The sequence below is a fragment of the Cherax quadricarinatus genome, chromosome 54 (assembly GCF_038502225.1).
Source record: "Cherax quadricarinatus isolate ZL_2023a chromosome 54, ASM3850222v1, whole genome shotgun sequence".
NCBI classification, from domain to species: domain Eukaryota; kingdom Metazoa; phylum Arthropoda; class Malacostraca; order Decapoda; family Parastacidae; genus Cherax; species Cherax quadricarinatus.
The window spans coordinates 23,143,008-23,160,028 of NC_091345.1; the positions used below are offsets into that span (position 1 = coordinate 23,143,008).

General features: G+C 41.4%; 1 protein-coding gene across 1 annotated transcript in view; it reads left to right on the forward strand.

Moving 5' to 3' along the window:
• Positions 1–12,352: 12,352 nt before the first annotated feature.
• LOC128699230 (transmembrane protein 245) overlaps positions 12,353–17,021 on the forward strand; it is a gene marked incomplete in the record, with an annotated part of 140,942 nt that continues 136,273 nt past the window's right edge. Inside the window, 1 exon segment of the mRNA XM_070096746.1 lies at positions 12,353–12,480.

Genomic DNA, 17,021 nt, shown 5'->3' on the forward strand with positions numbered 1-17,021 from the left:
TTAGGACTGTAAACAATTTAGTTTGCAGTGTAGATGTCCAGTTGTTAATTCTTATGTCTAATCAACCAAGAGTCCGCTCATTATCTTGTATGTACTATAGACGTGTGGCTCCTCCTGCATGATATTTACTGCTGATAGTCTAGCTTTCTCTAATTCCTTCTTAGCTTGTTTAAAGACATTTCTATGAACATTTAAAAATAAATGTTATGTATGCGTTGAAAGATATTAAATTTTTGATAATATAGATCTTACTGTATATTACATTAACTCATTTTGAGTCTTTCAATAAAGGTTAAAAATGCATAATAAAATGTCACCTTTTATATATACATACATACATACATACATATATATATATATATATATAAATATATATATATATAGATATATATATATAGATATATATATATATATATATATATATATATATATACCTGGAGTTTACCTGGAGAGAGTTTCGGGGGTCAACGTCCCCGCGGCCAGGTCTGTGACCAGGCCTCCTGGTGGATCAGCCCCTGATCAACCAGGCTGTTGCTGCTGGCTGCACGCAAACCAACGTACGAGCCACAGCCCGGCTGATCAGGAACTGACTTTAGGTGCTTGTCCAGTGCCAGCTTGAAGACTGCCAGGGGTCTGTTGGTAATCCCCCTTATGTGTGCTGGGAGGCAGTTGAACAGTCTCGGGCCCCTGACACTTATTGTATGGTCTCTTAACGTGCTAGTGACACCCCTGCTTTTCATTGGGGGGATGGTGCATCGTCTGCCAAGTCTTTTGCTTTCGTAGTGAGTGATTTTCGTGTGCAAGTTCGGTACTAGTCCCTCTAGGATTTTCCAGGTGTATATAATCATGTATCTCTCCCTCCTGCGTTCCAGGGAATACAAGTTTAGAAACCTCAAGCGCTCCCAGTAATTGAGGTGTTTTATCTCCGTTATGCGGGCCGTGAAAGTTCTCTGTACATTTTCTAGGTCGGCAATTTCACCTGCCTTGAAAGGTGCTGTTAGAGTGCAGCAATATTCCAGCCTAGATAGAACAAGTGACCTGAAGAGTGTCATCATGGGCTTGGCCTCCCTAGTTTTGAAGGTTCTCATTATCCATCCTGTCATTTTTCTAGCAGATGCGATTGATACAATGTTATGGTCCTTGAAGGTGAGATCCTCCGACATATATATATATACATATATATATATATATATATATATATATATATATATATATATATATATATATATATATATATATATGTATATATATATATATATATATATATATATATATATATATATATATATATATATATATATATATATATATATATATATATATATATATATATATATATATATATATATTATTATTATTATTATTATTAAAGATTCACAGGTATTCTCCCGGCCCGAGCCTTTTCCAAATGGTGGCCCGGCCTTGGCTCCCTCTTTAGGGAGTGTCTGAGACCTAAGTCTCCCATGGGAGGAGGCACAAGTACCTCCTCATCTTTGGGACCAACTGTCCCCAGGCCTAGCCACAAGCTAGGCCTCTCTGGTCTGCCATCCCCGCCCCAAGGGGCCTAATGGGAAGGACAGGCTTGTGAGCTGCAAGCTCGGGCTCAGGCACCTTGATATATATATATATATATATATATATATATATATATATATATATATATATATATATATATATATATATATATATATATATATATATATATATATATATATATATATATAATATAGGGAGGTACCACCTCTATAACTGTCCTAGGGACCCTCATCCTCAGAGAAAAGATTAAACTCGTTTCAGGGAAAACTCAAGGCTCTTCCTGAAGTTGTTTGAGAATTTTCTCCTATCACCCCCTATATTTCAAGTATGTTTTATTTAAAGACAAAATACATTGGCCAAACATTCACAAAAATACAATAGAAAGTAAAACAACATAGGTAACTCAGAGCTACATCTCGAATACTTCGTCCAGCTCCCCGGCGGTGGGCTGTGTCCAGAATGCTGCAGGCATTTCCTCTCTGGATCGCAACACTGAGTCTCTGAAAGAGGAAGCTGGTCGCCCTGTGGCGAACAACCACTGTGAAAAATTAGCGAAATTCCAATCGCTTTCGTGACTTCTCACATTATCAAGGAAGCATAAAAATAAAAGGTTAACAGGAAGGCATATAAGGACGTGACTACACCTCATTGCCACCCAACAACACCACCTGACTTTTTATGATAATGATGTAGGTAGTCAGTGACCCGTGAAACACGGGTCACTGACTAATTTCGCCTGTGTGACACTGGGAAGATTGTCATAGCTGGATGTAGCAGCCCAAGCACTGACTAACTCATTCGCCCTATGTAAGGGATGAGGGTGCGCGATCTGCCCAGTTCTGTTACCCTTAATTGTATTTTTGTCCCTCCATGCCCGGCTAAGTGGATTGTGAGCATAGAGACCATTGACAAATTGTTCACAGTCTGTTTGCCGCAGCTCTGTCATACGCTCTCTGGCAGCAGCAAGAGCAGTTTGAAAGAGGCTCAGCATTTCAGGGGTACGATGGTTTCTATAGGCTAGGCCTAGTCTGCGAGCAGTACGTTTCAATGTTCGAAGTTTAGGATCATTGTAATAGGTATGGTTTTTATAAGACTTATGATTATTATGGAAGTCATTTGGATTTAGAGTAGTAGGAGGTTTCAGAGGCGGCTCTAAGAAGTTCTGAATACTGCTCACAAGGTCATTGTTAAAAGTCTCGACAGAGGTACACTCATAGGAATTATACCAGTCAGTCACATGTGCAACAAAGTCATCATGTTGATCAGGGGGAACATTAAAACGTTTCCGTTTGAATATCCCACCAGGAAGGATAGTATTACCAATATCTAGAGAGGTTAGCTTTGGGTAATGATCTGATGATATATCTGTTACAATGGAAGACTCACAGCTGGCAGGAGTAATGTTGAAACTAAGACACAGATCAAGGATGCCTCCATAGATATGTGTGGGTTCAAGATCACCTACAATTTGCTCATTATCATGACTGTTTAAGAGTGACAACAGTTGGTTACCATTACGATTACCAAACTGGGAGTTTCCAATACTTTTGTGTCTTGCATTATAGTCACCAATCTCTTACTAGCTGCTTGTGTAAAATATTCAAGACGACGCTTCTTAATCGTCTCACGCACAAAATTAAAAAATTTTTGTCTCCCCGGTTGCATGGTTTCATGCATGGAAGGAGCGTGCATCATTGCATAACCACCTTTCTCACTCTTCACACTGACAGCTCATACACTACCTTCCTTGACCTTAAATCTGATTTTGATGTAGCCAACCAACATGTAATCATTAGTGAACTTGCCAGAATGGATGTTGGAGGATGGCTTCTCCGCTGGATCGAAGGCTACCTGTCCAACAGAAAGTCGTCTGTGTTGTTCCAGGGACATAGAAGTGTAACTAAAGACTTTGAATTAGGAACCCCACAGGGAGGTGTGCTCAGTCCCACACTATTCAATATTCTAATTAATGCCTTACTTAAGGATATGCCTAGCCAGCCCCATCATTATATGATTAGTTTTGCTGATGATATAATGATTCACACCACCGGATTCTCCAACACCCAAAACATTCTTAACCATATACTAGCCTCGTGTCAGGACCTGGGGTTGATAATCTCTACTGATAAAACAAAGATACTCAACAGGCGTCCTCCTCGACAGAGAGGCACAGTTCGCCAGATCCAGTTGCATGATGGGTCTCTTCTAGAATATGTAAGCAGATACAAGTATCTAGGCTTAGAGGCCCCGCTACTTGGACCTGTTGTAACGAGACTTTGTCGCCAATACAAAGAAAGACTGAGAGCAGTTAGAGTTGTGGCAGGTTTTCATCCAAGGAATGGTGCTATGGAAATTTTTTTAGGGTGTTACCTGTATGTACCTCAACATTATTTGCATACAAATAATCTCATTGGGAGACAACACTATATTGTTTACCGTAGTCACCCCGTGTAGACATGTGAGAAAACTTCATCACCCCTGGTCACTGCAGGTGGGCCTTCGACCTCACAATCTTATCCATATCTATCCGAGACCAGTATAGATTGGATAGCACCCACAAGTACGGCGCTACTAATTAATTGTGGACTGTATAGATTATATTAGTGTAACTGAATGAAGGGGGGGGGAGGTTACACATGGATATATCCATCAAGAAAAAACACTTGTACATAATCTCACCACTTACCAGATATTCTCTTGTGGTCACTTGATGTAGCTGGATCACTCATAACCTATCCAATTACAACATACCTAACTGGCCAGTATCAGTCTGCTATAACTAGAAAGGTTACTTAACTGTGGGTGATTGATGCTCCTTATTTCCTCCATTCACCATCTCATTTCGATGTCCTGCTACACCGACACGGTTCTATTCCAGCAGGACGAGGTATCCGTCGGTTTGTCCCGGTTTAGAAGTTGTGACTCCATAAAACTTCACTATCCTCGGGACGGGAACAACGCAGTCTAACGTGTTCACTCGGAGCAAGGTGACTTATTTCACTTCACGCATTCTCTTAACTTAGTGTTATTATCATTAATTACATTACAATTCACAAGACGATTTAATGTCTCATAATTATTATACACATTAGAGGTCACTCCATTAAGATCTGGGACCGATGAGTGAGGATTAACTCACGGGTAATTTTCCCTGGACACATTCCATGGCGGCGCACCCGTCACCCCCGGTCCAACCATTATTCACTAATTTTACCACTTAATTACAGCAGTGCCGTCTATCACGTTCCCTCACTCTTCACCAGGGACAGTCACGACACTTCCTATTATGAAGTGAGGCCTATATTTATCCTTAGGCCGCCATGAACGCCAATTTCCTGGTCCCATGTTTTCACAGCCTCTTAACCCAATTCAAAACACTCCCGCTTCTTCCATGCCCTATGTCGACCTATACCCCCGCACATCCGCACAGGCGCAGCGGGAATCAAGCTGGTTCCATTCCATTTTCAAATACATTTTGACCCAAATCAACACATTAAACACTTATTAGGCACTATAGCTTCGGAAATTAAATAATTTCCTCAGGTGCTAATGTTAAAATTGTGAAAAATGATTTATCTTGCTTATATTAGATCATTATACCTGGAATATACCTGGAGAGGGTTTCGGGGGTCAACGCCCCCGCGGCCCGGTCTGTGACCAGGCCTCATGGTGGATCAGGGGCTGATCAGCCAGGCTGTTCCTGTTGGCCGCATGCAACCCTGAAATGTCAAAGGGGAACCTCGTAGGTATGGTAACCTTAGACCTGCAAAAGGCCTTCGATACTGTCAACCACAATATATTATGTAAGAAACTTCAAGCTATCGGTATAGGTTCTGTAGACTGGTTTAAGTCCTACCTTAGCAACAGGAGACAAATAGTCAAAATCAACAAAACAGAATCAGAACCCCTGCCGATAACATGTGGAGTTCCCCAAGGTAGTATTCTGGGTCCCTTATTATTCTTATGTTATGTCAATGATATGCCTATCAGTGTCAAGTGCAAACTCCTACTGTACGCAGATGACAGTGCTCTGTTAGTGTCAGGTAAAGACCCACAAGATATTGCTAATGTTTTAACACTGGAACTGGAGTCCTGCAGCAAATGGTTAGTAGACAACAAACTATCATTACACCTAGGGAAAACTGAAGGGGGCAGTAGGGGAAATTTCCGCGCGCGCTCACCGAAAAATCGAAAAAATATGGAAATTGAGTTATATATACTGAAAAATAGCTCAACTCTTTGGCAACACAATGGTACCAGAATGAATGTTCTACGACGTTTCTACAAGAAATTATAGTCATTTATATCAGGTATGGTGACGGCGATGTTGGTACCGAGTCTGCTCACGGCCTATATATTTTTTGGAGTTATTTTCTTGTTTTTTATCGCCTTTTCTTGCATTATTCTTTCTAATATAATAAGTGACTATTTGGCATCATAAAACAGTAGGCGGGACTTATCCGCAGACTTAGTGATTACCGGGAACCAGATGGGAACGCTCAGCAGTGTTCCAGCGCCTGAGGTGCCAGCCAGGAATCACCCATTATTACGCTCATATATCAACTCTACGGCTTATTTGTCTTTCAGAATTGATCTAATATGATATAATAAACACTCTAAATAACATACAAACATGTTATATACTCTAGGCTGAATAAAATAGGCCATAATATGACGAAAGATTATCGGGAATATTTCGATAAATATTGAGTCCATGTCCCATTCTTTAGTCTCTGAGTAAGAGAAAACGGTGTTTTGAAGAGGATAACTGCACTAGAACATCAGTTTACTAAGAAATACACCCAAACAAACGCGATTTTCGCGAAATTTTTTTTTTTTTTTTTTTTTTTTTTGAGACGGGGGCCGGCCGGCGCTCTCGGCCGATATCTCGGAAGTAACTTATTCACCTAATGTCCAAGCTTCTCGCTTTATTACTGAATTAAATGGAATATAATACTCACAAAAGTTGTAGAATAATGATTTCTCTATTTTTCGTTGAGCAAATTTTGGAAATATTCCAAATACTTTGGGAGTTATGTGGGAATAAAGGGCAGATTTTTTTGCAATATTCCAGGAACTAACAAACTTTATTTTTTTGTGAAATAAAGATAAGTTTATTTAGAGGAAAGGGCTCAACGAATATTAGTATAAGCATTGTTCTCTCGGCACCAAGTGTCCAAACAGCCCTACGTAGTCCCATATAAGAGAAAGTTTGGCCACAAGGGCATTTTCAGTAAATCAGTCATTTCTCAGTTGTTGTTTGAGGTATATTTTTGATAAATATTTTCAAGAAAGAGTGAAACGACTTTGTCTTGTGTACCAAAACTGAAGAAAATCGGACAGTAAACAACTGAGTTACAGATTTTGCCCTACTGCCCCCTGAAGCCATTCTCTTTGGCACGAAACATAAACTGAGAAGGGTAAATAATTTTAATGTTCAATGTAATGGGGAGCCCATCACTTTGGTTTCATCAGTAAAATATTTGGGAATCCCCTTTGACCCATGCATGTCAGGAGAATTGATAGTGAACAGTGTAGTAAAGAAAGCGAATTCTAGAGTGAAGTTCCTGTATAGACAAGCACAGTGTCTACCTACTGAGGCTCGCAGGACCCTATGTCTAGCCCTTATACAATGCCATATGGATTACGCTTGCTCTTCTTGGTACTCTGCCTTGACAAAAAAACTGAAAGCTAGACTGCAAATCACCCAGAACAAAATCGTAAGATTCATCCTGGGGCTGGAACCAAGAGAACATGTAGGCCAGGATGAATTACAGCAGTTGGATATGCTGAATGTTGAAGACAAGAGTAAAACAACTGAAGCTAAATCATGTTTATAAAATTGCTCACAAACAATGTCCAGAATATCTTGCTGTCAATTTTGTCAAGGTTGGGAACCAAAGCAATCATAGTACTAGGGGGAGAGAGCACAACTTTGTAGTACCCACAGTCAGTGGCCAGGCGTCAAACACCTTTTATTGTACAGCAATAAAGGAATGGAACAGACTGCCCGCACATGCCAAAGCCAGTCATAGCATGAACCAGTTCAAGAAGAGTGCCAAAAGGTGTCTGATGAATGTAGCTACAGAAAGGGAGGGGAATGATTTTCTATTTTTTAGCTAACATACGTGTAAATTTTACCTTATTCCTAGTAATGACCCTCGTATTGTAGATAGTCTTAATGACCTTGGTGTAGTAGATAGTCTTTTTCGTATGATAATAAGATGTTATCTTCATTGTAGAATAATAAGAAAATATTATAACCTTTATATTATAATAATAAGGTAAAAGGACCCGAATGGAAATAAGTCACTCTGTCTGACTTTTTTGGGTTATCCTAGGTTCTCTACACATATGCTGCTATGTATGATAATTCTATGTAACTGTATTTGTGTATACCTGAATAAACTTACTTACTTATAACCCGACGTACGAACCACAGCCCGGCTGGTCAGGTACTGACTGTAGGTGCCTGTCCAGTGCCTTCTTGAAGACAGCCAGGGACCTATTGGTAATCCATCTTATGTATTCTGGAAGGCAGTTGAACAGTCTTGGGCCCCTGACACTTATTGTGCTGTCTCTCATCGTGCTAGTGACACCCCTGCTTTCTTTGGGGGGATGTTGCATCGTCTGCCGAGTCTTTTGCTTTCATAGGGAATGATTTTCGTGTGCAAGTTTGGTACTAATCCCTCTAGGATTTTCCAAGTGTATATAATCATGTATTTCTTCCTCTTGCGTTCTGTGGAGTACAGGTTCAGGAACTTCAAGAGTTCCCAGTTATTGAGGTGTTTTATCTCTGTTATGTGTGTCGTGAAGGTTCTCTGTACACTTTCTATGTCATCAATTTCACCTGCCTTGAAAGGTGCTGTTAGTGTGCAGCAATATTCCAGTCTAGATAGAACAAGCGACCTGAAGAGTGTCATCATGGGCTTGGCATCTCTAGTTTTGAAGGTTCTCATTATCCATCCTGTCATTTTTTTTAGCAGATGCGATTGATACACTCCCAGATCTTTTACATTAGTTTTTCGCTCTATTGTGTGCTTGGAATTTGTTTTATACTCCGTATAGTTTCAATTTTCTCACGTTTTCCATATCGGAGAAATTGAAATTTCTCATCATTGAACTTCATATTATTTTCTGTGGCCCATTTAAAGATTTGGTTGATGTCCGCCTGGAGTCTTGCAGTGTCTTCAATGGAGGACACTGTCGTGCAAATTTGGGTGTCATCTGTAAAGGAAGACACAGTGCTGTGGCTTACATTACTGTCTATGTCATAAATAAGGATGAGGAACAGGATGGGAGCGAGTACTGTGCCTTGTGGAACAAAGCTTCTCACCGTAGCCGCCTCAGACATTACTCTGTTTACTATTACTCTTTGTGTTCTATTTGTCAGGAAATTATAGATCCATCTACCAACTTTTCCTATTATTCCTCTAGCACGCATTGTGTACGCTATTACACCATGGTCACACTTGTCAAAGGCTTTTATGGAAAATTTCTTAGGGCTGATTACCTTTATGTACCTCAACATTACATGCATACAAGTAAACTCATTGGGAGAAAACCATATTGTTTACCGTAGTCACCCCGTGTAGATATGTGAGAAAACTTAACCACTCCTGGTCACGGCAGGTGGTTCCTTCGACCTCACAAACTTATCCATATCTATCCGAGACCAGTATGGATTGGGTAGCACCCACAAGTACGGTGCTACTAATTAATTGTGGACTGTATAGATTATATTAGTGTAACTGAATGAAGGGGGAGGGGGGGGTAGGTTACACATGGATTTATCCATCAAGGAAAAACACTTGTACATAATCTCACCACTTACCAGATATTCTCTGGTGGTCACTTGATGTAGCTGGATCACTCATAACCTATCCAATTACAACATACCTAACTGGCCAGTATCAGTCTGCTATAACTAGAAGAGTTACTTAACTGTGGGTGATTGATACTCCTTATTTCCTCCATTCACCATCTCATTTCGATGTCCTGCTACACCGACACGGTTCTTATTCCAGCAGGACGAGGTATCCGTCGGTTTGTCCCGGTTTAGAAGTCGTGACTCCATGAACTTCACTTTCCTCGTGACGGGAACAACGTGGTCTAGCGTGTTCACTCGGAGCAAGGCGACTTATTTCACTTCGCACATTCTCTTAACTTAGAGTTATTATCATTAATTACATTACAGTTTACAAGACGATTTAATGTCTCATAATTATTATACACATTAGAGATCACTCCATTAAGATCTGAGACCGATGAGTGATGATTAAACCAAGGGTAATTTTCCCCGGGACACAGTCGATGGCGATGCGCCAGTCACCCGGTCCTACCCTTATTCACTCATTTTACCACTCTATTACGGTGGTCCCATAAATCACGTTCCCTCACTCTCCACCAGGAACAGTTACGACACTTCCTATTATGAAATGAGGCCTGGAGTTTACCTGGAGTTTACCTGAAGAGAGTTCCGGGGGTCAACGCCCCCGCGGCCCGGTCTGTGACCAGGCCTCCTGGTGGATCAGAGCCTGATCAACCAGGCTGTTGCTGCTGGCTGCACGCAAACCAACGTACGAGCCACAGCCCGGCTGGTCAGGAACCGACTTTAGGTGCTTGTCCAGTGCCAGCTTGAAGAATGCCAGGGGTCTGTTGGTAATCCCCCTTATGTATGCTGGGAGGCAGTTGAACAGTCTTGGGCCCCTGACATTTATTGTATGGTCTCTTAACGTGCTAGTGACACCCCTGCTTTTCATTGGGGGATGTTGCATCGTCTGCCAAGTCTTTTGCTTTCGTAGTGAGTGATTTTCGTGTGCACGTTCGGTACTAGTCCCTCTAGGATTTTCCAGGTGTATATAATCATGTATCTCTCCCACCTGCGTTCCAGGGAATACAGGTTTAGGAACCTCAAGCGCTCCCAGTAATTGAGGTGTTTTATCTCCGTTATGCGTGCCATGAAGGTTCTCTGCACATTTTCTAGGTCAGCAATTTCACCTGCCTTGAAAGGTGCTGTTAGTGTGCAGCAATATTCCAGCCTAGATAGAACAAGTGACCTGAAGAGTGTCATCATGGGCTTGGCCTCCCTAGTTTTGAAGGTTCTCATTATCCATCCTGTCATTTTTCTAGCAGATGCGATTGATACAATGTTATGGTCCTTGAAGGTGAGATCCTCCGACATGATCACTCCCAGGTCTTTGACGTTGGTGTTTCTCTCTATTTTGTGGCCAAAATTTGTTTTGTACTCTGATGAAGATTTAATTTCCTCGTGTTTACCATATCTGAGTAATTGAAATTTCTCATCGTTGAACTTCATATTGTTTTCTGCAGCCCACTGAAAGATTCGGTTGATGTCTGCCTGGAGCCTTGCAGTGTCTGCAATGGAAGACACTGTCATGCAGATTCGGGTGTCATCTGCAAAGGAAGACACGGTGCTGTGGCTGACATCCTTGTCTATGTCGGATATGAGGATGAGGAACAAGATGGGAGCGAGTACTGTGCCTTGTGGAACAGAGCTTTTCACCGTAGCTCCCTCGGACTTTACTCTGTTGACGACTACTCTCTGTGTTCTGTTAGTGAGGAAATTATAGATCCATCGACCGACTTTTCCTGTTATTCTTTTAGCACGCATTTTGTGCGCTATTACGCCATGGTCACACTTGTCGAAGGCTTTTGCAAAGTCTGTATATATTACATCTGCATTCTTTTTGTCTTCTAGTGCATTTAGGACCTTGTCGTAGTGATCCAATAGTTGAGACAGACAGGAGCGACCTGTTCTAAACCCATGTTGCCCTGGGTTGTGTAAATGATGGGTTTCTAGATGGGTGGTGATCTTGCTTCTTAGGACCCTTTCAAAGATTTTTATGATATGGGATGTTAGTGCTATCGGTCTGTAGTTATTTGCTGTTGCTTTACTGCCCCCTTTGTGGAGTGGGGCTATGTCTGTTGTTTTTAGTAACTGTGGGACGACCCCCGTGTCCATGCTCCCTCTCCATAGGATGGAAAAGGCTCGTGATAGGGGCTTCTTGCAGTTCTTGATGTAGCACCTAAAGTCGGTTCCGGATCAGCCGGGCTGTGGCTCGTACGTTGGTTTGCGTGCAGCCAGCAGCAACAGCCTGGTTGATCAGGCTCTGATCCACCAGGAGGCCTGGTCACAGACCGGGCCGCGGGGGCGTTGACCCCCGGAACTCTCTCCAGGTAAACTCCAGGATGCCACCCAAACCAGCCACCTGCCACAGGTTAAGGGAACTAAATCTGAAGACATTAGAGAAGAAGAAAACAATAATACATAGAATGTTGAGAGGAATAGATAAGAGTGAACGAGAACACGAGACCACAGTTGAAGTTGACAACATGGACGAGTAACAGGGATGTCAGGAAGTATTTCTTCAGCCTTAGAATAGTCAGGAAGCAGAAGGACCTGGGTAGTGGAGTGGTAGAGGCAGGATCTATACATAGCTTTAAGAAGAGGCACGATAAAGCTCTCAAAGCCAACAGAGAGTGAACTTAGTAGTGGAAAGCTAGAAGGCAGGACCAGGAGCTGTGACTGAGATTTACTTTATTTACTAATTCTACTTATTTATTTTACTTACTTATTTTTACCTTTACTTATTTGCTTATTTACTTAACCATATATGGGCGAATACCTACTTAATTAATGCCAGGTGAAAGTTGATTTATTTTCTTTACAGAGAAATACATAGCTTGAAGTTTATTCTTTTTATTTACATTTTTTCTTTATTTAATGCTTTAAAGTATTTAAATATACATATATATTTAAATATATATATATATATAATTTTTGTAATTGTTGAGGTCAAATAAGTGTTGATGATGTAAGAGTGACGTCAGAGTGATGGCAGGGAGGAGCTGAGCTGCTGTTATATTACCACCTTTATTACTCTTATACACCACCTGCTGAACCCACCTGCTGACTTGTATGTGAGTATGATGTATGGTGGTGGTGTATGTTGTATGTGATCCTGTGACGATGTCTGTATGATGTATAGTGGTGTATGATCCTGTGACGATGTATGGTGATGGTGTATGTTGTGTGTGATCCTGTGATGATGTCTGTATGATGTATGGTGATGGTGTATGTTGTGTGTGATCCTGTGATGATGTCTGTATGATGTATGGTGATGGTGTATGTTGTGTGTGATCCTGTGATGTCTGTATGATGTATGGTGGTGTGTGATCCTGTGATGATGTCTGTATGATGTATAGTGGTGGTGTATGTTGTATGTGATCCTGTGACGATGTCTGTAAGATGTATAGTGGTGTATGATCCTGTGACGATGTCTGTAAGATGTATAGTGGTGTATGATCCTGTGACGATGTCTGTATGATGTATAGTGGTGTATGATCCTGTGACGATGTCTGTATGATGTATGGTGGTGTATGATCTGTGATGTCTGTATGATGTATGGTGTTGGTGTATGTCATGTAAGTCAGTAAGTTGATTCAGGTACAGGTACACCTAAATGCAGTTACATAAATTATCATACATAGTAGCATGTGTGTAGATAATCCATCAGGATAACCCAGGAAAGTCGGACAAAGTGACTTATTTCCATTGGGTGACAATGTGTGTATGATGTATGGTGGGAATGTGTCATGTGTGACCCTGTGACAGTACTCACCTAGTTGTGATTGTGATGTGTGACCATGTGACATTGTATGATGCGTGGTGTTGTCTATGATGTGTTGTGGGAATGTCATGTTCTTACCCATTTGTGGTTGCAGGGGTCAAGTCACAGCTTCTGGCTTCGCCTCTTTGCTGGTTGTTACCAGGTCCACTCGCTCCCTGCTCCATGGGCTTTATCGTATCTTTTCTTAAAGCTATGTATGGATCCTGCCTCCGCTACATCACTCTCCAAATTGTTCCATTTCCTGATAACTCTGTGACATAAGAAATACTTCCTAACATCCCTGTGACTCAGATGAGTCTTCAACTTCGACTTGTGACCCCCCTTGTTGCCGTGTCCCATCTCTGAAAGGTGGCCCCTGGCTGGGTAGGCAATGCTCTTGCATCACACATTGAGTGTCTGTGGTTTGATCCCAGCAAGGGGAGCAAACATTGGGTGTGTTTCCTTACATCTGTTGTCCTGTTCACCTAGCAAGCAAGTAGGTACCTGGGTGTAAGTTGACTGGTGTGGGTTGCATCCTGGGGAACAAGATTGAGGACCCCAGTGGAAATAAAACTGACAGTCCCTTGATGATGCACTGCTTTTCTTGGATTATCCTGGGTGGCTAACCATCTTAGATTTAGATTTTGCCACCGAAGTGGCTAGTTTATTGTGCACCCCATATCCATCCTGTGGACGGTAGCGCGAGAGCATATGGATACACAAAAGGCCTAGGAACTAGGCCCCAAAGGGTTAACAGGAATGCATATGGATTTATATCTACATATCTATAGTTCACTTATCTGTTGCAAGCAAATTTAGGAAATTTGCTTAGTATATCTGGTATCTTATTTTCATTAATAAGATATCTTGACATGTCACATAGGTTATTATACTGTCTGTCTCTGTATTCCTCAGTAAGTGGACAATTAAGCACATAGTGTTCAAGAGAGTGACCATATGCCTGATCACATAATTTACATTTAGTTTGATCATCATCTGTGTCTCTCCCAAACTGCCAGAAGTACTTGTAACCAAGCCTAAGCCTGGCCACTACAACATCAGTCAGTCTGTTCACATTGCAAGTTGCTCCATAAACATACTTATCTACGTTCATGTTATCATAGTGGGTTATAGATCTACTCAGGCTTCTAACTGCATTCCTATAACAATCATTTTCATTATTTACTTCTCTCCTAATATTATTCCTAATGCTAGACACAGTTATACCAAAGTTATATTCTACATTCTCCTTCTGGGTACTCTTCTTGGCTAACATATCAACTTTATCATGAAGGAGTAATCCAGTGTGTGATGGGATCCATAGCAGTTGTACATTAATTCCTTTGTCCCTAATTTTTGAGTATCTATACCTGGCTTCTCCAATGAGCATGTTGTTGGAGTCATTATATGAGTCAAGAGCCTTCAATGATGACATAGAATCAGTAATGATGATAGAGTCAAGCTCAGTGTCATAGGTTAGCTTTAGGGCCATTAGGATTGCAAACAATTCAGTTTGCAGTGTAGACGCCCAGTTGTTAATTCTTATGCCTAACTCAACAAATTTATTATCGTTCTTAACTAGGGAGGTGGCAACAAGAGCAGATGCAGCCCTGCCAGAAGACTCCTGTTTAGATCCATCAGTGTATATAACTTGTGATAACTTATTACTACCAGCTAGGTGAGAAATTTCTTCTTGAGCAGTTGCTCTAACAAGAGATTTAAGGAAGGGATTACTAGCAATAAGCTTCTTGGGAGGGACTTGTAGGTTTTTTTTTTTTTTTTTTTTTTTTTCTCCAACAAGTCGGCAGTCTCCCACCGAGGCAGGGTGACCCAAAAAAGAAAGAAAATCCCCAAAAAGAAAATACTTTCATCATCATTCAACACTTTCACCACACTCACACATTATCACTGCTTTTGCAGAGGTGCTCAGAATACAACAGCTTAGAAGCATATACGTATTAAGATACACAACATATCCCTCCAAACTGCCAATATCCCAAACCCCTCCTTTAAAGTGCAGGCATTGTACTTCCCATTTCCAGGACTCAAGTCCGACTATATGAACATAACCGGTTTCCCTGAATCCCTTCACTAAATATTACCCTGCTCACACTCCAACAGATCGTCAGGTCCCAAGTATCATTCGCCTCCATTCACTCCTATCTAACACGCTCATGCACGCTTGCTGGAAGTCCAAGCCCCTAGCCCACAAAACCTCCTTTACCCCCTCTTTCCAACCCTTTCGAGGACGACCCCTACCCCTCCTTCCTTCCCCGATAGATTTATATGCTTTCCATGTCATTCTACTTCGATCCATTCTCTCTAAATGACCAAACCACCTCAACAACCCCTCTTCTGCCCTCTGACTAATGCTTTTATTAACTCCACACCTTCTCCTAATTTCCACACTCCGAATTTTCTGCATAATATTTACACCACACATTGCAATTAGACAGGACATCTCCACTGCCTCCAACCGTCTCCTCGCTGCTGCATTTACCACCCAAGCTTCACATCCATATAAGAGTGTTGGTACTACTATACTTTCATACATTCCCTTCTTTGCCTCCATAGATAACATTTTTTGACTCCACATATACCTCAATGCACCACTCACCTTTTTTCCCTCATCAATTCTATGATTAACCTCATCCTTCATAAATCCATCCGCCGACACGTCAACTCCCAAGTATCTGGAAACATTCACTTCTTCCATACTCCTCCTCCCCAATTTGATATCCAATTTTTCTTTATCTAAATCATTTGATACCCTCATCACCTTACTCTTTTCTATGTTCACTTTCAACTTTCTACCTTTACACACATTCTCAAACTCACCCACTAACCTTTGCACTTTTTCTTTAGAATCTCCCATAAGCACAGTATCATCAGCAAAAAGTAACTGTCTCAATTCCCATTTTGAATTTGATTCCCCATAATTTAATCCCACCCCTCTCCCAAACACCCTAGCATTTACTTCTTTTACAACCCCATCTATAAATATATTAAACAACCATGGTGACATTACATATCCCTGTCTAAGACCTACTTTTACTGGGAAGTATTCTCCCTCTCTTTTACACACCCTAACCTGAGCCTCACTATCCTCATAAAAGCTCTTTACAGCATTTAGTAACTTACCACCTATTCCATATACTTGCAACATCTGCCACATTGCTCCTCTATCCACTCTATCATATGCCTTTTCTAAATCCATAAATGCAATAAAAACTTCCCTACCTTTATCTAAATACTGTTCACATATATGCTTCAATGTAAACACTTGATCTAAACATCCCCTACCCACTCTGAAGCCTCCCTGCTCATCCGCAATCCTACATTCTGTCTTACCTCTAATTCTTTCAATTATAACCCTACCGTATACTTTTCCTAGTATACTCGGTAAACTTATTCCTCTATAATTTTTACAATCTCTTTTGTCCCCTTTCCCTTTATATAAAGGGACTATACATGCTCTCCGCCAATCCCTAGGTACCTTCCCCTCTTTCATACATTTATTAAACAAAAGTTTACCTGGAGTTTACCTGGAGAGAGTTTCGGGGGTCAACGCCCCCGCGGCCCGGTCTGTGACCAGGCCTCCTGGTGGATCAGCGCCTGATCAACCAGGCTGTTGCTGCTGGCTGCACGCAAACCAACGTACGAGCCACAGCCCGGCTGATCAGGAACTGCCTTTAGGTGCTTGTCCAGTGCCAGCTTGAAGACTGCCAGGGGTCTGTTGGTAATCCCCCTTATGTGTGCTGGGAGGCAGTTGAACAGTCTCGGTCCCCTGACACTTATTGTATGGTCTCTTAACGTGCTAGTGACACCCCTGCTTTTCATTGGGGGGATGGT